A 6,704-nucleotide genomic window follows, 5' to 3' on the forward strand; every position below is an offset into this window, starting at 1 on the left:
GATGTATTTGATGTTGGTCAGAACTTAATTGTCCTGGGGGCTTAATAACAATTAAAGGCTATTCTGTTGCCACCCGTTCATTCATTCCCCCTCTGTGGGGGTCTAACCCATATGACTAGCAACATGCCAGGAGAGGAAAGGTCTGGGGAAGGTCTGACTACATGACCAGTGATATGAAAGGTCAGGGGGTCAAAACTGCAACACAGCAGGGGAGGAAAAGTTACCCTTGAGATGAGGTCTTTGTTTCCCCAGTTTTGCCCATTGCTAAGACATCTGGGGCTTTCCACCCTGGGGACCTTCTGTACCTGGCCTGTCATCCTTGCTCTGCTCATGTGTGTCTAACTGCCAGGCAAGCAACTAAAATGGATGCAGAAGCCACACCAAACACTTATGGAATTCTTATGGTCACCCTGGGTTTTGGAAACTTTTAGATGGAAAGTATAACATGACACTGTTTTAATGGCTCAAGCATCCTGGCTAAATCCTAAACTAAAACTCTCAATAGTTAAACTGGTTGGTATAGGAACTATTCTTTTTCTCTTTTTTAAGATTTTATTTATTTATTTATTTAGAAAAAGGGAAAGGGAGGAGAAAGAGGGAGAGAAACATTTATGTGAGAAACATTGATCGGCTGCTTCCTGCATGCGCCACAACAAGGGGCCTGAACCAGCAACCAAGGCATGCAGCCCTGACCAGAATTAACCCAGTGACCCCTCGCCTTGCAGACAGATGCCCAACCGACTGAGCCATACCCGTTAGGGCAGGAACTATTCTTAATAGCACTCAAGTGCTTCCAATGGGAAGTAAATGTGTCATATTGAAAAATAACAGTACATGGAGAACCCATCTCATAGTCATATCATAAAAATCAAAGAGGTTAATAGTTATGCCCTCACACTACATGAAATTGTGAATTCACCCAAACCTAATCTATTTTATCTGTCCCAACAAACAATAATATATAATACATGGGAAAGGGACATTTTTCTTGGAAAGGGTCAAAGAATTCCTCTGTTATACTAAGTAACTTCTATGTAATGAACCTAAATTTATATCAAATGCCACAGAAATATGGTATAATGCTGAGGTTATAGGTAAAGTAACTTTGCCTGAGGCTTATAAAACTTAAAACAATATTAACACTGAAATCAAATGCACTGGCAGATTGGACTCAATCCTGCCCATGAGGTTATGACTATGGAAATTAATTGGCTAGAAGAAAAATTAGCACTTTTAGATCATAAAATAACTAAAATACTTTGTTCATTAGGCAAAATCTATCGTAAGGTACAAATATCAATAGATGAAGGAGAAAAACACATTATCAGTTTGATAAAAAATGTAACATATGTGAAGGGTTCTTTGGTTGACTGGGATTTTACTCCCTTCAAACTCAGTCTTACTCAATATGTCACATCATGTTTTAATTTATGTTATTGGATCCTTGTTATTATTCCTCTTCTTGTTAAATACATTCTATACTAGATGCATAAAGTAAGAAGTAAACCTGGATCATAATAGCTCACGAGTTAGAAACGATCCAGAATGGTTTTTACAATGAAAGCCTATAAGGACCTAACTACCTCCCGTTTACCTACACTTTCCCTTTAGGGGAAATTTGGCCTTAATTCACATCCCATGGTTAGTCTTCCCCCACCCCCAATGGTCCATCCTTGCAACAACAGCGACACTGTGACTTCCCAGGAATGAGCCTTTCTACCACTGTGTAATCTATCCAGCCAAGAGCTTGATTATAAATGAATTAGTCAGGCTGATTTATGACCAAATGGGTGAATTGTGAACAAAAAGGGGGCTATTTGACAGACCCGACAAGCCCAGGACTAACTTGGCTGGCGCGGACCCTATGTATGATAAGGTCTGGGTTTAGTGTGTGACAGGGTATGGATAGGTGGAAACTCAACCAGTGAAAGCACAGTAGAGCCATGGCAGAGGAGAGATGGCCCGCGTGGTGAATAGATTGGTTATATATAAGGGGATTGAGCAGATAAATAAATATCCTAAAGATAAGGAAGGAATAAGGTTATTAATTTTTGAAGGTAAAATATGAAAAAAGGAAGATTATAAAAATTTGGCTATTTGATCAGAATTAGTATAAACACATAGTTTTATGTTCATATCAATGTCCATGTAAGTTTTCTATTGCTATTGTAACAAGTTACTGTAAACTTAGTGGCTTAAAATGACACTCCTTTATGAGCTCACAGTTCTGCAGGCTGGAAATCCAAGGGCAGCCGGTCTGGGGTCCATTCTCAGAGTCTCACAAATCAAGGTGTTGTTCAGGTAGGGCTTTTTATCTGGAGGCCTGAGAAAAGGATTAGCTTAATTCAGGTTTGCAATTGTAGAACTGAGATCCCTATTCTATTCCTGGCTGTTAGCCAGGGCCATTCTTAGTTACCTACATTTTTCAACGTATTTCCCCTCCATCTTCAAGCCAGCAACAGCTGGGCAGACCTTGTGCCTCACGTCTCTGACTTCCCTCTGCTTCCAGCTGAAGAAAATGCTCTGCTTTTAAATGACTCACCTTCATGGCCAGGTTTACCTGAATAATCTTATTTTAAAGTCAAATGGTTTAGAACTTTAATTATATCTGCAAAATCCCTTCACAATAGTACCTACACTAATGTTTTATTGACTAAAAGGGAACCTAAAGAAAGCTATCTTCAGAATTATTTCTACTATACCTCTATTTATCAAAGGATCAATGATACCTATGTGAGTAGAGATAGAAATATATGTGTATGTGTATGTGTATGTAAATATACATGTATCTATCTATATATATCTTCAGAAAGCCTAGAAGCAATGATACTCCTGTAAAAATGCACATACCTTGCAAGTATTGGTATCTAAATACCAGTCCCCACTCAAATGAAATGAGCCTCCTTGGAGAAATAGACAATTCCATGGTGGAAGCAGGAAAAGTACCAGATGAGCCTGGAACATCTTATTATACCAGAAAGTAAGGAAGTGCTCAAAGAATGATGAAGATATGTCAAAAGGATACAGGGGCCAGCATAAAGGGGCTCTCACAGGTCAAATGTGACACTCAAACTAAATAATGACAGTAATGGATTTTAACCCACTGAATCAAATAAGTATCAGTGAATCTTATTTATATAAATGAATACATAAGGGACAAGGGAGAGCTCTTTTTTAAAGTAGAATGTCATCTAAAAAATGTTGAAAGAATGAGGGAGTTAGAAATTACTTTGTTGCAATTATAAATGATTCCGGCAAAGAAAATCAGTGGATGCTAATTTAACAGTGGTTAAAAGTTTGATGAGAAATAGGGTATTTATGTAGCCTCAAAGTATCTCCCCATAAATTGCAATTCAGTTGCTTATTAATTATTCATTAACTATAGAGTGGAGAAACCCAGCATGTACTACCTTAACCAAGTGATAATAGTCTGCATTGCCAATAAAGGGACAAACTGCTGACATGTTTCCCAATACAAGGCTCTGAGAAAAGCAGAGCATCTCTGCTGTGCTATATCTGCCAAAATGCATAGCTCTAGTTGAATCTTGAGGAAACATCCAACAAATCTTTTGTAAAGGACACTCTGCAAAAGTACTGGCGTGTACTCTTCAAAACATGTCAAGGTTGCTCTGACCAGTGTAGCTCAGTTGTTTGGGCATCATTCTGCAAGGTGAAAGCTCACCAGTTTGAACAGTGCTCAGGACATGTATCTTTGTTGTGGGTTTAATCCCCGTCAGGGTTGCATGTGAGAAGCAATGGATCGAAGTTTCTTTCCCTCCCTTTCTCTCCTCTTTCCTCTGCTCTAAAAGTAAATAAATAAAGTCTTTTAAAAATGTCAAGGTCATTATAGAAAACCTAAAAACAGTTCCAGCTTGAATAATATCGAGACATAACAACTAAATGGTCTTGGATCATAAAGAAAAAAAAGAAAAGGGAAGAATTTTGTTTTTTTTTTGTTTGTTTTATTATGAAAGACTTTTTGGGGCAACTGGAAAAATCTGAATGGAATCTATTGCTTAGATGGTAGGGGCATCCATGGTAATTTCTTGGGTTTTACAGTATACTATGGTTATGTGGAAACTGTCTATTTTTAGGAAATGCACACTTACGTATTTAGGAATAATGGGGCTATGTGTCTACAACTCACACTCAAATGTTTCAGCAAAATTTTTAAAACCCTGTTGTGAGTCAGATTGTCTCCCTTAAAGAGATTTGTTGAACACCTAACCCTGTACCTATGAACATAGAGTTGTTTAGAAATAGAGCCTTTGCAGATATAATCAGGTTAAGATGAGGTCATACTGATTAGGGTAGGCCCTAAATACAGTGACCACTGTCCTTACAAAAGAGAGAGATTTGGAGGCACATGAACACACAAGGAAGAAGACCATGTGATGGCAGAGATTGGAGTGATGCGGCTAAAAGCCAGAGAAAGCCAACGATTTCCAGCAAACCTCAGGAGCTAGATAGTAATCACGGAACAGATTCTCATCCAGAGCCCTCAGAAGGAACCAATTCTGCTGCCACCTTGATTTCGAACTTCCAGCCTCCAGATTGTGAAAGCATACATTTCTGGTGTTTTAAGCTATCCAGTGTGTGGTCCTTTGTTATGTCAGCCCTAGGAAACTAACACGAACCCTTTGCTTGCTATTAACATCAGCATCTTATGCGTATCATTTTCTGGACTTAAATATTCTAAAAGAGCAGTTAAAAGTGATATACAAGAATGTATTGCAATAGAGACAGATTCATAGAGAGCAGGCTGACAGCTCTGGGGTGGGGGTTGGGGGTGGAGGCATCGAGCAAAAAGGAAAAAAGGCTCATGGACAATGACAACAGTGTGGTGATTGTGGTGTGGAGGCAGGTATAGGGGAAGCAAATGGTAATGAGAAAAATACAATAAAAAAAGAAAAAAAGAATATTGCTATGTACATGTAAGAAAAATGTGTCATTTTTGCTATGTACGTATCTGTCATCCACATACCTACAGGAGGCTTGCAAGGAATTTCACTGTATTTTCTATATCCTGAATGTTTGTGTCCCACCCACCCTCCCCAACCAATTTGTATATTAAAATTCTAACCCCAATGGTGAGGGTGTCAGTCGGTGGGGCATTTGGGAAGTGCTTAGGTTATGAGGGTGAAGCCCTTATGGAAGGGATTAATGTCCTTTTCAAAAAGATTCCACAGAACTCCTTAGCCCAGTCTGCCATGTGCAGACACAACAAGCAGTCTGTGACTAGGGAGAGGGCTCTAGCCAAACCATGCTGGTGCCCTGATTATGGACTTTCAGTCTCCAAAACTGTACGCAATAAATTTCTGCTGTTGTAAGTCACCCATTCTGTGATACTTTGTTACAGCATTCTGAATGGACTAAGATATCTTCCTTGCTGCATAGTATCTCCTTTAAAATGCTCAGTATGATTAAACAGGGCTAGGTAGTGGAGAGAGCAATAGAGAGTCAGATGAGTTATATCTGAGGCCAGATTTGGAACTAACAAAAGGGGCAAAAATGCCTAACAAGATGTGACACATAGTAGTAGTCCAGTAACTGTGTGTGTGTGGTGGGGGAGGGGCGGGGGCAACAATTCTGAGTTGCTTACTTTACCTTTAAAATTCACAAGTTAGGCCTGGCCAGATAGCTCAGTTAGAGTGTCATTCCAATACACCAAGCTGCGGGTTGGATCCCCAATCAGGGTACAAACAAGAATCAACCAATGAATGAATAAATAAGTGGAACAACAAATCTCTCTCTCTCTCTTATCAATAAATAAAAATTTATTGCTTCTTGGCCTTTTGGCTAAGATCAAGTGTAGTACCTGTTCTTATCAGTTTAATAAATAAAAATCAAAATATAAAAGTGAAATTCATAGGTCATATCAAGATAAATAATGAGATCCTAAATGTAATTTTTCTTTTTAATCTCTAAACCACCCTGTAGAGAACATTTACATTACTGTATAAATGTCACCAGCTCACTAATACATGCTATAGTACTATTTGTGGATCCAGATTATGGAACATGCCATTGTTAACTTGTTAAATGATAACTTTAAACACACTATAATTTCCTGTGTAAAATTATCACATTTGGTCCTGAAATCATGAAATAGCAAATGGGTAGGACAGGTCTTACAGACAAGGAAACTGAGGTTCAGAAGTGTCGAATATTTGCTCAAGGTCATGTAGCTGTTAAGAAGAGACAACATAGGTAACCTTCCTGTTTTAAATTCATACAATACCAGTGTCAATCATCTCTTTAGAGCACAGTTCAGCCTTCTTTCCAGAATTAAACATCTGGTTTGAAGCCCAGATTGTTGATGGTGCCTGAGAACTAATCCACCTATTACTATTTATAACATGATACATTTGATTGCTTCATTTATTTTCCCAGTGGTTTAAAACTCAACCTTGACATTTCATAGCCCAGAAGCACATTTTTCTTGAATTAAATGCACCCTGAAAGGAAATAACAGCATGGTGATCCAGGGCCTTTTGCTTCAGAAACAACATTGCAGAAAAACACAACCAGGAAATAGAAAACATTGTGTTTTTATTTGGGTTTCCATTATGTTTTTGTGGTTAGATTCTTTGTGAATATGTGAGGTTTTGGGACAAAATATGTTGGATTGTTTTAACTAAATTGAGCTCCCAAACCTCTATCTAATACTGACATAGTCCAAACTATACTGCTTTTCTAGCATT

General features: G+C 38.4%; 1 pseudogene; it reads left to right on the forward strand.

The window, feature by feature from the left end:
• The first annotated feature begins 5,779 nt into the window (after window positions 1-5,779).
• On the forward strand, window positions 5,780-5,870 carry LOC129081214 (uncharacterized; annotated as a pseudogene).
• Window positions 5,871-6,704: the final 834 nt, after the last annotated feature.

Source organism: Pteronotus mesoamericanus, unplaced genomic scaffold, assembly GCF_021234165.1.
Source record: "Pteronotus mesoamericanus isolate MK-2021 breed Mesoamerican mustached bat unplaced genomic scaffold, CSHL_Meso_final contig_94, whole genome shotgun sequence".
Taxonomy (NCBI): Eukaryota; Metazoa; Chordata; class Mammalia; order Chiroptera; family Mormoopidae; genus Pteronotus; species Pteronotus mesoamericanus.